Source organism: Schistocerca nitens, chromosome 12 (genome assembly GCF_023898315.1).
Source record: "Schistocerca nitens isolate TAMUIC-IGC-003100 chromosome 12, iqSchNite1.1, whole genome shotgun sequence".
NCBI lineage: Eukaryota > Metazoa > Arthropoda > Insecta > Orthoptera > Acrididae > Schistocerca > Schistocerca nitens.
In genome coordinates this window covers 16,815,687-16,832,980 of record NC_064625.1, presented here as the reverse complement: position 1 = coordinate 16,832,980, position 17,294 = coordinate 16,815,687, and the positions used below count along the sequence as shown (strand labels likewise).

The window sequence follows — 17,294 nt, the reverse complement described above, 5'->3', positions numbered from 1 at the left end:
TGAACTTGCTTTTCAGCTAGCTGAACGAAACAACATCAAACATCCATTTAATACAGCAGCCAAATCTGCTGGAAGAGATTGGTTAAATGGGTTTCTTGCACGAAATCCTACTTTAACAATACGAAAACCAGAGGCCACATCAATTGCACGAGCAATGGGGTTTAATCAAGTTGCTGTAGATCGGTTTTCCGATTTGTTAGAAAGTCAATTAGATACATTCAAGTTTACGGGAGACAGAATTTTCAATTGCGATGAGACTGGTTTAACAGTCATTCCAAAAGGTCACACAAAGGTGGTTACTTCGAAGGGGCGCAGACAGGTGGGAGCAGCTACTTCAGCAGAAAGAGGCCAGACTGTGACTGCAGAAATCTGTGTTTCAGCGTCGGGGTGCTACGTACCACCTGTGTTAATTTATCCTCGAAAACGAATGCAACACGGGTTTGAGACTGGCCTGCCCCCTGGTGCCTGGGCAGAAGTCAAAGAAACTGGTTGGATGACGAAAGAACTATTTATGACTTGGTTTAAGAAGTTTATTGCATTTACTGGAGCGTCAAAGGAAAGACTAGTACTTCTCATATTGGACGGCCACAAAACGCACACCAAGAATTTAGAACTGATAGATGTGGCCCACGAAAATGGGGTTGTCTTGCTGTGTTTGCCACCACACTGCTCACACCGTCTTCAACCATTGGACGTGGCATTTATGAAACCTCTCAGTAAATTTTACGAAGATGAAATTAAGATCGTGGCTTCGCACCCATCCTGGAAAAGTTGTTACGCTGCATCAGATCGCAAGTTTATTCGGCAAAGCCTTCATTCATTCAGCTACAATATCCACAGCAGTGAACGGGTTTCAGAAAACAGGCATTTGGCCTGTAAACAGAAATGTGTTTCAAGAAAGTGATTACCTTCCCTTTTCAACTACAGACATTCATCAAGCTCACAGGGAAGACCAAATACCAGAGATGTTGTCAAGACGTAAAACAGCTGAACAATTAACAACTGACGATCAAGCCCCTGTTTCGTCTAGCTTTCAGGTTACCAGCGCTGAAATGGTCTTAGCTATTCCAAAGGTGGATAAAAAAACCAAAAGGAAACCATCTAACAGGCGTGGAAAACCCGTTGTTTTAACCGAATATCCTTATAGGAGTGAACTATCTGAAGAAATTAAACGAAAAGCAGTCCCAAAACGTGCTGCGTGTAAACGAAAACTCTTCTCAAAGACGTTTAATAAACCTGGGATACCAACAAAAGGACGTAATGACAACGAAAAAGTGACGAACGTTACTGACTTCTTAACCACCCCTTCATGCTCGAGGGATAATAAGCTGAGGTCGAATGACAACGAGGAAGAGAGTGAAGAATGTTTACACTGCTATGACTTCTCTGAAGGAGGCTGGATACGGTGTATTAGCTGCGGACGCTGGGCCAACGACACTTGTGCAGGGATAGAAAAGCTGTCCGCACTTGTGTACTATGTGAAAGTAAGAGGCCTAAATAAAACGGAATACCAGATTCTACAATTCGCAGACCCACGTTTCGAAACCTTATCGTCACATGATTTCGTTATTCCAGTCCTTATTTAAGCTTTGGAGATGAATCCATGATAGTTCCCCATCTTACCCCACATTATGTTTCAAATCGAGATATTTCTAACTAAATGTAACAAGTTTGCAGGTTTATATGCATGCTATTGTAATTCAATGATGAAGTAAACAAATGATAATCAAACCTACTTGAATTTGTTTATTTTTGTCCCTTTCGTAATGGTTTAAAGTTAGCTTCCCAATCTTGCCCCACCTCCCCCTACATATGACTTCCATGTCATATCCTATTTTTTAGTGTTACTTTTTCTTCTGAGGAAGGTAGTTTTACACTGATATGACAAAGGTCTTGGGATATCTCCTAACTTCGTGTCGGACATCCTTTTACCCGGGGTAGCACAGCAACTCGACATGGCGGGGACTCAATAAGCTGTTGGAAGTCCCCTGCAGAAATATTGAGCCACGCTGCTTTTATAACCATCCAAAGTTGCGCAAGTGCTGCCCACGTCGGATTTTGTGCACGTGCCGACATCTCGATTACGTCCCATAAATGCACAATGGGTTTCATGTTAGGCGATGTGCATGGCCAAGCGACACGGTCGAATTGTCGAATCGGTCGCGAACAATTGTGTGTAAGTAGGCTGTTTAGGTTTTTATGTTGGTAACACCACGTAGCGCTCTGTATGAAAATCACTGACTGTGCTGTGTGCAGTCTGTGGCTGGTTGGCATTGTTGAAATATTCGCTATTGTAGTGTTGGGCAGTCGGATGTTAACAGCGCGTAGCGTTGCGCAGTTGGAGGTGAGCCGCCAGCAGTGGTGGATGTGGGGAGAGAGATGGCGGAGTTTGGAGAGCGGATGGTCTGGACGTGTGTCCATCAGAGACAGTAAATTAGTAAGACTGGATGTCATGAACTGATACATATATTATGACTTTTGAACACTATTAAGGTAAATACATTGTTTGTTCTCTATCAAAATCTTTCTTTTGCTAACTATGCCTATCAGTAGTTAGTGCCTTCAGTAGTTAGAATCTTTTATTTAGCTGGCAGTATTGGGGCTCGCTGTATTGCAGTAGTTCGAGTAACGAAGATTTCTGTGAGGTAAGTGATTCATGAAACGTATTGGTTGTTGTTAGTCAGGCCCATTCTTTTGTACGGATTTTTCCAAGTCAGATTGCGTTGCGCTAAAAATACTGTGTGCCGGTTTATTGATGATCAGAATAAGTAGTGTGAGAACTGTCTGAGTACGTTCAGTTTTGCTCAGCTGTTTGAAAATCAAATAACGTAGAGGTTTATCAGTATAGTAATTCAATACTTTATCTAAGGGGACGTTTCATGTGGCCTGGTGACATGGTGCATTGTCATCTATCTACTGTACTTCCGAACCGGGACAATACTAGATAGTGGCACCTAGCCACACTTCTGTAACCAGAAGCAACTGCGCATGCCCAAGAGCCCGCCCGCAACTTCTCAAACGAATCTAATTTAAACAGTTGTCAGGTCACGCTCATCGGAGGCAATTTGTTGTTATGAAGCATTGCATAGTCTTTCCAAAGCCTTTGACATATTGTGCTGTTGGCAGACGCTCGTCTGAGCACTATGTTTTTTTTGTTGTATATGGCGCATTTCCTTTGAAATTTAAGTTTCATTTCCATTTTCTTTTTTCTCTCGTTCATGTTTTGTTGCTGCAGTATTATTCTGCAGTAGCGGGGTACAGTAATATCATTTCTTAGAGTATAGGTTCTTACCAGCCGAAATCAAAAAAATTAAACTGAAAACTACAACAATGAAAAAACCCGGAATTCTAAACAATTCCCGTGATTTTCCCGGTTTTCTTCCGGGTGAAAAAATTCCCGAATCTCCCGGTTGTCCGGGGTCGTATACACCATGCATAATGACGTCCGTGACCTTGCCACACGAATCAGCTTAGTACAAATGACGGCTCTACCAATGCACTGCCCTTTTATACTTTCTGTGCGCGTTAGTACAGCCATCTGCGTGTGTGCGTATGCCATCTGCGTGTGTGCGTATCGCTATCCCGCGACTATGTCACTTCAGCGAACAGTAAACAACGCGAGGCCTCTGCCGCTGTACCACTGTGCAGTGGTCATTGCTCCACGTTTCGCGGAAAGCTGATTTTCCGGAACTGGGCCGATTGCCTGCGGTCAGCCGTCCGCTTTCACACGCGACTCTCAGCTCGGGAACCTGCCCGTCGCTAATCCACTGTCGGCGGGTTTCGCGTTTCCCTCCGACTGTGTGTCCGTTGCCCGCCGCTAAACGCCTGCGTGTCTCGAGTTACATACGGTACACCACGCAGCTTACTAGCTGGAGCAGCTTTTCTGAGAAGCAGTACGCAGCAACACGAGGAACTGACTACTGTTTATAGTGGGTGAGACCAGCTGGCGCAGTGTATAGGGCAGAGAGAGCCGGCCAAAGTAGCCATGGTGGGGCAAAGTGACCATTGCGGTCCTGGGGGCAGTAGGCTGCTGTGATGGTGGGGGAAATGCTGTAGCATATTCTCCCTGGAGAGCCCCCAGTCACCTAATGAACCGTTTGCTGTGCCAATCCTTACTTATTTTTCTTTCTCTCGGCCTTTGTCCCTCGCCAACGCGTAGTTAGGACGAATTTGGCAGTGGCCGGATGCCCTTCCTGACGCCAACCTGAACCCCCCTTCCCCTGGGACGTAAGTAGTGCACCCCAGCTGTCTGCGTCTAGCTTAAGTCATGAAATAGTGCCAATGTCTGCCAATGTCTGCGAGTCGTGTAACTGAGGAGGAACGTGGCGACCAGCCCGGTATGCACCTAGTGGGATGTGGAAAACCGCCTAAAAACCACATCCACGCTGGCCGGCTTACCGACTCTCGTCGTTAATCCGCTGGGTGTATGCGATCCAGAGCCAGGGCGCTTATCCGAGTCCAGGAATCGGCACATTAGTGCTCTCGGCTACCCTGGCGGATTGCTGTGCCACTCCTCATATAATTTTGTCGAGCAGCTCGTTGGCTGCATGATTCTCATAGATGGCGGCAGTACCGCCTGCACAAGATATGGCACGTATGAAGAATGTCACTGTTAGGACAGTGAAGCGAAATTCGGCGTTAACGGTCTGTGGCAGCAGACCACCGACGCGAGTGCCTTGGCTAACAGCACATCACACCACAATCAGCACTGTGAAGGTACTTTGCAGAAACTGCGACGCACCACAAAGCCAAAATGCCCAGGAATGCTGTCGGACGAAATCATGCTGTTGCACGATGGAGCCCGCCCCCACAATGCCAATAAGACGAAGGCTACGCTTGAGCGATTTGGGTGGGAGGCACTGCAACATCCTCCGAACAGCTTGCATCTTTGATCGCGTCATTTTTCACATCTCTGGCGACCTGCAGAAAGACGTGCTGGACATGTATTTCAGTCGGACGAGGATGTGCCCGAGCGAGTGTGGATGTGGATCCGCCAGCAGCTGCCCGCGTTCTACGGAACAGGAACTAACAGTCACCTCTCCTAGTCGGATAAATGTCTTAACGCATCCGGTGATTGCTTTTGAATGGAACCATTCACAGTCGCCTTGTGGCGAATGTCCTGTTTTCATTTCCGAGCTTCAGGAAAGGATGATACTACACTGAAGCGCCAAAGAAACTGGTACAGGCATGCGTAATCAAATACGGAGATATGTAAACAGGCAGAATACGGCGCTGCGATCGGCAACGCGTATACAAGACAACAACTGTCTGACGCAGTTGTTAGATCGGGAACTGCTGCTACAATGGCAGCTTGTCTGCTTCTACATCTACATCCGTACTCCGCAATCCACCATACGGTGCGTGGCGGAGGATACCTCGTACCACAACTAGCATCTTCTCTCCCAGTTCCACTCCCAAACAGAACGAGGGAAAAATGACTGCCTATATGCCTCCGTACAAGCCCTAATCTCTCTTATCTTTGTGGTCTTTCCGCGAAATATAAGTTGGTGGCAGTAAAATTGTACTGCAGTCAGCCTAAAATACTGGTTCTCTAAATTTCCTCAGTAGCGATTCACGAAAAGAACGCCTTATTTCCTCCAGAGACTCCCACCCGAGTTCCTGAAGCATTTCCGTAACACCCGCGTGATGATCAAACCTACCAGTAACAAATCTAGCAGCCCGCCTCTGAATTGCTTCTATGTCCTCCCTCAATCCGACCTGATAGGGATCCCAAACGCTCGAGCAGTACACGAGAATAGGTCGTATTAGTGTTTTATATGCAGTCTCCTTTACAGATGAACCACATCTTCCCAAAATTCTACCAATGAACCGAAGACGACTATCCGCCTTTCCCACTTCATATCGTTCTGCAATGTTACGCCCAGTTATTTAATCGACGTGACTGTGTCAAGCGCTACACTACCAATGGAGTATTCAAACATTACGGGATTCTTTTTCCTATTCATCTGCATTAATTTACATTTATCTATATTTAGAGTTAGCTGCCATTCTTTACACCAATCACAAATCCTCTCCAAGTCATCTTGTATCCTCCTACAGTCACTCACCGACGACACCTTCCCGTTCTCCACAGCATCAGCAGCAAACAGCCGCACATTGCTATCCACCCTATCCAAAAGATCATTTATTTAGATAGAAAACAACAGCGGACCTACCACACTTGTCAAGTGACTGAACGTCGGCGCACGAGCGATGCGACAAACTATCTCCGAGGAAGCGAAGAAATGGGGACTTCTCTGTACGACAATTTCACCAGTGTACCGTGAATATCAGGAGTCCGGTAAAATATCAAATCTCCGGCGGAGAATCGTTCAACGCGACAAAAGTGCCACCTGTTACGGCGGAAGGTACATTACTTTTTTTTACCTGGGTTCATCAGTCTTCTGACAGGTTCGATGAATCGAGTCACGGATTGTCCTCTTGCGCCAACTTCTTCATCTCAGAGTGGGACTTGTAACCTACGCCCTAAGTCATCTGTTGCATGTCCTTTCTTTGACGATTCTGTGGAGAACCTCCTCATTCCCTACCTTACCAGTCCATCTAATTTTCAACTTCTTTGTACAGCACCTCCTAGAAGAGCTAGAGATCTTTTGCCACCACAAAAATGTTAACTGCAACCTCATTAATAATCAGATCATTATGAAAAATTCGCAGTTTTCAGCATTTTTTGAAAACTGCCTAATTGGAAGCAGTGAAACATTTGACCAAGGGGATACGAAATAGCTTCTTCTGTCTTGCAAATATGTTGCAGCCACTAACATAAATAATGTACGAGTACGACAGTTATAACATTGAATCTACACAACTTTCTCCATGGTACGTTAGTTTGGACGCATGTACATTGTTAATAGCAGCAATCCAGTATATTGGTTTTGTTGTGTATATAATTGAAATCTGTTTGAAATGGCACAGAGGTTGGTGCTCTCTACAACCGTAACGGAACGGCAAGTCACACGAACTATCCATCGTGCTGACATTTGGCTCCATCTACGAACTGTTCAGTAAATAAGAGGAACCACGTACCTGTCAGGATGATTAAATGAAGGGAAAAACAGTACAAAAGATAAAAATATTTAAAACAATTCTAATGGTCGCAGCATACAGCATGTGCCTCCTTCTGTTTCATAATTTTTTTTATAAGTTTTACCAATCTGACGTCAGATATGTGTTTTAAAGAATAACAAAACAATTGGCTCACAAGGAGTGACTCTGTAACTTTTTACATCTCCTGTGTTTACTGTTAAATATGGCAATAAGACAGTAACGAAAATAATTTTGCTTGTATTTTGCGTTATTCCTACGCAAACTTGAAGTTTTTTTTATTAGAGACCATGGCTGTTTCTCTCCTAGTGTTATAATTACCTAGTTCACATAGAGGGCGCCAAATGAAAACACACCTGACCTCTTAGCAACATATAATCCTGAGTTAATAACGAGCATCAAAACCGACTCACGGATTAGTGAACACAGGGTTATCGTAGCGAAATTGAATATTGTAATCCCCAAATCCTCGAAAATAAGCAAAAAATATACCTAGTCAAAAAAGCAGATAAAAATTAACTTCACGCCTTCCTGAGAGACAATCTCCACTTCTTCTAAATTAATAATTTAAGTGTAGACCAGATGTGGCTTGAATTCAAAGAAATAGTATCGGGAGCGATTGAGAGATTTATACCAAATAAAGTAACTATTGACGGAGCTGATCTTCCCTGGCACACAAAACAGTTCAGAACACTGTTTCAGAAACAGCGAAACAAACATGCCAAATTAAAACAGAGGCAAAATCCCCAAGATTGGCGATCTTTTACAGAAGCTCGAAATTTAGCGCGGACTTCAATGCGAGATGCTTATAACAGTTTCCACAACGAAATTTTGTCTCGAAACCTGGCAGAAAATCCAAAGAGATTCTGGACGCATGTGAAGTACGTTAGCGGCAAGAAACAATCAATGCCTTCTCTGGGCGATAGCAATGGAGACACTATCGAACACAGTGCTGCCAAAGCAGAGTTACTAAACACAGCTTTCCGAAATGCCTTCACAAAAGAAGACGAAGTAAATGTTCTAGAATTCGAATCAAGAATAGCTGCCAACATGAGTAACGTGGGAGTAAATATCCTCGGAGTAGTGGAGTAACTTAAATCACTTAATAAAATCAAGTCTTTTGGTCCAGACTGTATACCAATTAGGTTCCTTTCGGAGTATGCTGACGCATTAGCTCCATACTTAACAGTCACATACAACCGTTCGCTTGACGAAAGATCCGTACCCAGAGACTGGAAAGTTGCACAGGTCACATCAATATTCAACAAAGGTAGTAGGAGTAATCCACTTCATTAAAGGCCCATATCGTTAACGTCGATATGCAGCAGGATTATGAAACATATATTGTGTTCGAACATTATGAATTACCTCGAAGAAAATGGTCTATTGACACAGTCAACATCGGTTTAGAGAACATCGTTCTTGTGAAACACTATTAGCTCTTTATTCACATGAAGTGTTGAGTGGTATTGACAAGCGATTTCAGATCGATTCCGTATTTCTGGAAGGCTTTTGAACTGTACCACACAAGCGGCTCGTAGTGAAATTGTGTGCTTATGGAATATCGTCTCAGTTATGTGACTGGGTTTGTGATTTCCTGTCAGAGGGGTCACACTTCGTAGTAATGGACGGAAAGTCATCGAGTAAAACAAAAGTGATTTATGGCGTTCCCCAGGTAGTGTTATAGGCCCTCCGCTGTTCCGTATCTACATAAACGATTTGAGAGACAATCTGAGCAGCCGTCTTAGGTTCTTTGCAGATGACGTATCGTTTATCGACTAATAAAGTCATCAGAATATCGAAACAAAATGCAAAACGATTTAGAAAAGATCTGAATGGTGCGAAAAGTGGCAGTTGACCGTACATAAAGAAAAGGGTGAGTTCATCCACATGAGTGCTAAAAGGAAACCCGTTAAACTTCGGTTACACGATAAATCTGTGTAATCTAAAAGCCGTAAATTCAACCAAATACCTAGAGTATTACAATAACGAACAACTTAAATTGGAAGGAACACACAGAAAATGTTGTGGGGAAGGCTAACCAAAGACTGCGTTTTATTGGCAGGACATTTACAAAATGCATCTAAGGAGACTGCCTACACTACGCTTGTCCGTACTCTTTTAGACTACTGCTGCGCGGTGTGGGATCCTTACCAGATAGGACTGACGGAGTACATGGAAAAAGTTCAAAGAAAGGCAGCACGTTTTGTACTATCGCTAAATATGGGAGAAAGTGTCACTGAAATGATACATGATTTGGGTGGGACATCATTGAAGGAAAGGCGTTTTTCGTTGCGATGGAATCTTCTTACGAAATTCCAATCACCAACTTTCTCCTCCGAATGCGAAATTTTTTTGTTGACACCGACCTACATAGGGAGGAACGGTCACCACGATAAAATAAGGGAAATCAGAGCTCGTACGGTTCATTCTTTCCGCGCGCTATACGAGATTGGAATAATAGAGAATTGTGAAGGTGGTTCGATGAACCCTCTGCCATGCACTTAAATGTGATTTGCATAGTATCCATGTAGATGTAGATACAGCCAACCGATGTGTTCTCCGCGTAGCCTACCTTCATTATACGGTAATCTTGAACGGGATGTGGCAGAAGCCCGAACAACAGGGAACTCACGTACTGGGACGTCCACTGATACTGTTCTGGCGTAACCACAATCGCCGGAACCAAGACGAAGAACGCATGAGAAAAGAAGGCGGTGGAACGACGTCGGCCAATGGTGGTGCGCTGATCAGGACCGCGCCACGACGGGAGCGACACCTGAAAGGGGTGAATACAAACGCCGTTCCTGCCAGCCTCCGCCGAACATTAGTGGACAGAATTCGCAGAGTATTAGCAGGGCCTAACAGAGTGCTAGGATATCAGATTGTAGTGATGCATGTCCATTGCTTGTCTGAACGTTGGTATAGCAAGAACTCGGATTTACACTACTGGACATTAAAACTGCTACACCAAGAAGAAATGCAGATGATAAACCGGTATTCATTGGACAAATGTATTATACTAGAACTGACATGTGATTGCATTTTCACGCAATTTGGGTGCATAGATCCTAAGAAATCAACACCCAGAACAACCACCTCTGGCCGAGTCAAACACAGCTTGGATCGCGTGTACAGCTACAGCTGCCCGTGCACCTTCAACACGATACCACAATTCATCAAAATAGTGACTGGCGTATTGTGACGAGCCAGTTGCTCGGCCACCATTGAGCAGATGTTTTCAATTGGTGAGAGAGCTGGAGAATGTGCTGGCCAGGGCAGCAGTCGAACATTTACTGTATCCAGAAAGGCCCGTACATGACCTGCAACATGCGGTCGTGCATTATCCTGCTGAAATGTAGGGTTCCGAAGGGATCGAATGAAGGGTAGAGCCACGGGTCGTAACACATCTGAAATGTAACGTTCACTGCTCAAAGTGCCGTCAATGCGAACAAGAGGTGACCGAGACGTGTAACCAATGACACCCCATACCATCACGCCGGGTGATACGCCAGTATGGCGACGACGAATACACGCTTGAATTCATCCGAAAAAACGACGTTTTGCCATTCGTGCACCCAGGTTCGTCGTTGAGTACACCATCGCACGCGCTCCTGTCTGTGATGCAGCGTCAAGAGTAACTGCAGCCGTGGTCTTCGAGCTGATGGTCCATGCTGCTGCGAACGTCGTCGAACTGTTCATGCAGATGGTTGTTATCTTGCAAATGTCCCCACCTGTTGACTTAGAGATCGAGACGTGGCTGCACGATCCGTTACAGCCATGCGGATGAGATACCTATCTCGACTGCTAGTGATACGAGGCCGTTGGGATCTAGCACGGCGTTCCGTATTACCCTCCTGAACCCAACGATTCCATATTCTGCTAACAGTCATTGGATCTCGACCAACGCGAGCAGCAATGTCGCGATACGATAAACCGCAATCGCGATAGGCTACAATCCGATCTTTATCAAAGTCGGAAACGTGATAGTACGCATTTCTCCTCCTTACACGAGGCATCGCAACAACGTTTCACCAGGCATCGCCGGTCAACTGCTGTTTGTGTATGAGAAATTGGTTGGCAACTTTCCTCATGTCAGCACGTTGTAGGTGTCGCTACCAGCGCCAACTTTGTGTGATTCCTCTGAAAAGCTAATCATTTGCATATCACAGCATCATCATGTCGGTTAAATTTCGCGTCTGTAGCACGTTATCTTCGTGGTGTAGCAATCGTAATGGGCAGTAGCGTATGTTAGATATCACCCATCGCTTGCGACACCTTTGTACATTCAAGGTAACTATTGTCAACCTGCTTTATTGAAATAAAACTGCTAATGTTATTTGTTTAGCCCGCATCTCGTGGTCGTGCGGTAGCGTTCTCGCTTCCCACGCCCGGGTTCCCGGGTTCGATTCCCGGCGGGGTCAGGGATTTTCTCTGCCTCGTGATGGCTGGGTGTTGTGTGCTGTCCTTAGGTTAGTTAGGTTTAAGTAGTTCTAAGTTCTAGGGGACTTATGACCACAGCAGTTGAGTCCCATAGTGCTCAGAGCCATTTGAACCATTTGTTATTTGTTTGAACTGTTGTATAGCATTCCGAGAACGCAGCATCCTTTAAGGCACCCTATACGAGACGAGTGGATAAGATGCCACAAACACCATGAAACAGTTGTATGTAATCTAATGTATAAGCCATACAGGTTATGCCACGAGTTGTAACTTTTTATACTATCGCCTAACTATGTACTTCTTGCATTTTTTAGCGTTGATAATGGCCAGGTACTAGCCGAAATCTAGATTTGCCTAATAAAACCTGAAAGAAAAGAACGGTTAATTGCTGTGCTCTGCCATTTGAAAGTCGTATCACAGTCGTTGAGTGCACCCCACATTCCTAATGGAAGGTAACTTACTATTTAAGGACTCCAAGATAAAGAGTCCACAGGACTTTTTACAAACTGACTGCGATATTCACCAAATTGGATTCGTGAAAAAAAATCATGGAACTGATGTCTAATACTGTGTATTCACCCGATTGATCGTTAGACGACATCCTTTCATTCACTGATGTCAATAAATAAATAAATAAATGTGTACACCGATTTTCATCACTTCACTTCATGAAGCTATTGAACCCATCCAGAACTTGGGTGAATAAAGTTTCCAGAATAGGTTCAGACGCATGCAAACGTGGGAGAGACTAATCTGAGAAGCAGTAAAACGATTTGTAAGAAAAAAGTTTTGTTTCTTTGTTTTGGTGGCTGACACACTCAGATGTCTCACTACATTTATCTCACGCTACAGCTCCAAAGAGCGGGGAGTCCCGCCACTGACTGCTTGCCAGCATCTGCCGGACAAACGGGTGAATCCCCTCCAGAAGCCGCCAAAGCTGCCCACTTGTCGAGGCTAAGTGTTGGCCCTCCAGTCGCAGAACACCGTCTGCCCACACACTAACGGGTAGCCCCCCCCCCCCCCCTCCCCAGAACCAACAGGCAGCGTCCGTCAGTGCGCTCGCTACTCATCAGTCCTCTGACAGGCGGTGCTGAACCTAGATGACCGCCCAACACGATTGCCGACGTCAATCCGCAGCAGAGGCCACGCGGACCAGGAAAGTGCCGAACCAGATAAGGAACGGCATAGATATACTCGGAATGGTGATGTGTACAAATATAACTGGCGAAACACGCGAGGAACTGCAGGCGTTGTGCAATGTCCAATAGCGAATTAGTTACGGAATGAGCTCTTCTCTAAAAGACCATACGCGTTTTGACACGTCCAGACAGAACAGATAACGGGTGACTCAAGATCTGTCGAATGAAAACCGTATATTCAACCAACACAGTTGCACACAAATAAGTTAACCGGACGAGTCACACTGGTTGCTTTAGAGCGCTGTAGTTGTGTAGGCCGTGTGTGTGGGGGGGGGGGGGGGGAGGGAGGGAGGGACAGAGAGGGAGGAGTGGAGCGCCATGATGATTCTCGCGTTTCCTGGGTAGGCGCTGGGGAGCCGTCGAGTCGCGACTTTCCGATATCAATGATTTCTGTGAGTGGTACTTTTCGGTAAACGCTATTTCTGGTTGCGACTTGTACCCTACCAACGTTGAAATATCACTTTTGTAGTTTTATCATCGTAAATGATGCACTGTGATTAAGTCAGAAGCAGCAACTACGCACGGGCGAATACGTCCGCTAGCTGGTATATCTGGCCAGGTGAACTTTGTCATCACAACTGAAGTGATAGTAAGGTGGTCGGTCATGTCACTTTGATTTTTGTAAGTTTTGGATGTGCACGTCAGAGAGAGAGCCAATTACAATCTTTGCTCTTGTCGTGGCACAGTCTTTGCCTCTGCGCAATCTGATACATTCTTAGTTGAAGTGTGGTACGTGATGTACGTATATAGTAGTGCTGCCTTGTGATTGTATGTGTTAGATGAAGAAAAATTCACTATAAAGGAAAGCAACGGTGAATACGATATATCTACTGAAAGGAGAATTACGATTTTTTTCTTTGTTAAGAGAAGAATTTTGAGGTAAGACTCCAGCAGTGCGTAGCTAGTTTGTCAGAGTGATTGTTGTAAGCTAGTTAACTTTGTTCAGAGCTGAGAGAAAGACCACGCCACTTCCCTGAGTCGTGCAATAACACATCAACTGATTAAACTCTTTGCTCATTACAGAAATTCTCTGTCAACACTGTACCCTTTTTAAACCATTGTTCACTTTGTTAAGCGTAGTATTATTCAGACCAATGTTATGTATGAAGATTAGGCGCAATTTTACTCTGTCTTTTTGATTACATATTTCATTCTAAAATCGTCGCCTCGGAATATGATTTCATAAGAATAGTTACTCTTCCCATCCTGTTCTTTAAAGAAGGTTTATCATTACGCATTACCACATTGTACCATATGGTATGCAACAGTTTAAGTACTCAGAATGAGATTTTCACTCTGCAGCGGAGTGTGCGCTGATATGAAACTTCCTGGCAGATTAAAACTGTGTGCCGGACCGAGACTCGAACTCGGGATATTTGCCTTTCGCGCGCAAGTACTCTCCACTTGAGCTACCCAAGCGCGACTCACGTCCCTTCCTCACAGCTTGACCGCGAAAGGCAAAGGTCCCGAGTTCGAGTCTCGGTCCGGCACAGTTTTAATCTGCCAGGAAGTTTCAGTTTGAATATTGTTTGGAAGTTTTGTTTAAAAATAGAAATCTAGCTCATCCGCTGCCTGCTTGTGGTTTTGTACTTTCGACAAATCTGCAACAATGTTGTCAAGACGTGAGGTAAATGGAAATTTTGAATAGGTCCAGATAATTGTTCTACATAATTGTTTTACTTCAGTTGCGTTTTTAATACGAAGACAAGTTGTATTGGGACCAGTTACAGTTCAGTTCAAATGAGGTTCTGTTTACTCAAAGGTTAGCATACGAGTTTAAGTGGATTAACAGTTTGTGGGAGGTAAATTTGGGCTACATTTCATACAGAAACATCGTGAGGAACTTATAAATGTTCCAAAATACTACAACAGACGGTTCTGTGCGTCTGTTCGGCGGCCCTTCTAGAAAACGGGAATGAAGTGTTTTACTTTTTATCCGACCGCATCGCTCTTCTAGAGGCCTACGACCCACTGCTGCTGAAAGAGGAGCAAGCTCTTTCGCATACCCCGTGTAGAATCGTATTGGCATCGCGGCAGGTCCAGCCGCAATACGCCAAGGTTTCTCGGGAAGAATGTTTCGAGGGGGCACTGACGGAGTCACGTGACATCTCCCTGTTGCTGCCGGCAAGTAGCACGTCCAATTTGTTTTGTTTAGTTCACCAAAACGACCCCTGTAGACAAACCTTAGGCGAACTATCAGCTTATGCTGTGCTGATATGGGACGCCTAAATCTTTAATGTTTCTTCGTAATTTTTATTTGTGTCTTATACAATGTACATACTGACACACAAAAAACTTAAGTTTGTCTTTACAACTGAATATCCAGCCCTTCAATCCAGCGCACTGCATCTGGAGTTGCTAGCAGGAAGTCCTCTTTGGCGCCGTGATACGCTCGAATCCTACATTCGCTGGCAATGTGGTGAACAGCCTGGTGTGGAGCCCCGCAGTCACAGGCTGGACCAGGCAGCTTCTTCCACTTAAAGAGAGCATCCCTGCATCGCCCATGGCCAGTACGGATTCTGCTGAGAGTAGTCCAGGTCCAACAGTAGTCCAGGTCTTGCGTGGTAGGTCGAATCCACTTGGAAGTTTAGCACCTTAGAAGGTGTTATGCAGGTGCACATCTGTCACTGCTTCCCACCGACCTTTCCATTCTTCAAGAGGTTTCAAATCCCTAGCAACCATGTCAGCAGCATCGCACAGAGTTGGATGGCGTGATTTCAGTCTCTTACGATTTAAAAGTGGCAGATCGCTGTGCAAAGGTAGGTTAGAATTCCTGGACATCTTGTGGAATTCTCTGATAAGGGCAGTACATCAACATAGATCGGGGAGGCATTATACCGGTTAACACGGAAGCCAATAAACTGGAGTAGATCTGCGCCAGATATTATGCGCACTGTCGTATTCAGCTGGGTATCAACAAGCCTTGTATGATGGCTGTTCGTCCAGACAGACATTCATGATACGTCTGTATTAGCCATAAGCTAAATAAATAATAATTTGTGTCTTTCTCAACAGGTAAAAGAACTGTTGTTTAGAGATTCTGAAATATTTATAGAACTATGACCCCTCCTCTTCCGGATCCTTGTGAAGAGTACGTAGCTCTCCTTCACAGTCTCGCTTTTTTAACATTTGTTGTCTAACGTAAACACTTTTTGCCCGCTGTTCTTGATCCTCAATGGTACAACAGCAATCACTGCAAGCTGCGTTAAACCAAATTTCGGCATTTTATGACGATCTACAGTGAACTACGAAGTAGCGCCTTCGTTCTTTGGATGTTTACGTGGCTTGTAATGTGGATGCTCAGGAATTCCTCTGACCGTCGACGCTCAAAAACGTGACAGTGAAGTTCTGCAAGTGTGAATCTACATTAAGAGTCCGACGATGATACTGAACCGGAATCTGATGGGCCAGATTGCACTGGTGTTCACAAACAGCGATGACCTCTTGTTAGTTCGGTTGGTCTGGCCGCTAAACGGCTGTTTGAAGGCATTAGTGTGTCCCACAGCCTGGTTACAAGAGAAATTAGAGTACCGTTACGCTGTTATATACTACTGTGTGACCCGATTGTACTTCTCAGCATATGTGTTACGAAACAGCTAGTTGGTCTAGGTGATTTGATTTTAGTAATTTGCCCAAGTTTTACTGTTCATGTGTCTTTTGCCCATTAAGAAGTGACTTAACTTCAGTTGGATGTAGTTTAGTACGGCGTTCATATTTAAATAACTATCATGTGCCGTTGTTGTTGTTTTACCGTATTTTAGATATTTTGTGCTTGAAAGTAAGTTGCTTTCCTCAACCATTACGTAAAGATTAGCTGGGTGGATGATCACTGAATTGTTTCGAATTCTAGTGCGATTAAGTGGGCTGACCCTGTTGCTTCTCGTAAGCCGAAGATGTGTTTGTGAACTAGCTGTTGACTTACTGAGTGCGTGTGGAATACGAGTAACAGGCTTAAACTGTTTGCACTGCTGTTGATCCAGAATTGTTTCAGAAAGTCAAGTGCTCTTGTTTGCGTAGGTGTAATAGTTATTTCTTATGTGAAGTGTCTGGAAGTCATTCGAGTTGTTGGGTTGTTAAGTCGGTATCAAAGGGAACATTCATCTATTGGCATAATTCACAGACGGCTAAACTGAAAGGTTAAAATTAAATAGGTTTGTGTCGTTTAATACCAAGGGATAATTCTAATATTTTTAATTGTTTCTCGTTGCAAATTCTCTCTCTCTCTCTCTCTCTCTCTCTCTCTCTTTCTCTCTCTCTCTCTCCCTCTCTCTCTCTCTCTCTCTCTCTCTCTCTCTCTCTCTCTCTCTCTCTCGTGTGTGTGTGTGTGTGTGTGTGTGTGTGTGTGTGTGTGTGTGTGTGTGTGTGTGTGTGTGTGTTGCCGTTGTTAAACACCCTAATTAAGCGCTTTTGCTTTTTGTCTATTCCTGGTGATAACAGGTTTATGTTACAGGTATCAGTCTAACTAGAAGCTCCAAGACGGGAGCTATAATAAAGAGAAGGGCCAGCAGTGTACTGAAGGACCTACCATTTGTAAACTTTAAGTACTGTGGTTTATCCCTTGGTTATCAATCGATTCGCAAGGATTGTATC

At 44.5% G+C, this 17,294-nt stretch overlaps 1 protein-coding gene across 4 annotated transcripts in view; it reads right to left on the bottom strand.

The window, feature by feature from the left end:
- LOC126215383 (protein draper) overlaps nt 1-17,294 on the bottom strand; it is a 396,618-nt gene that overhangs the window by 220,466 nt on the left and 158,858 nt on the right. The window contains exon 1 of one of the 4 annotated variants that reach the window (XM_049942082.1): nt 12,395-12,493. The exons of the other annotated variants lie outside the window; for them this stretch is intronic. The gene's annotated coding sequence lies outside the window, so the exon portion shown is untranslated. Of the gene's footprint in view, nt 1-12,394; nt 12,494-17,294 lie in introns of those variants that run through there. 4 annotated transcript variants of the gene reach the window in all.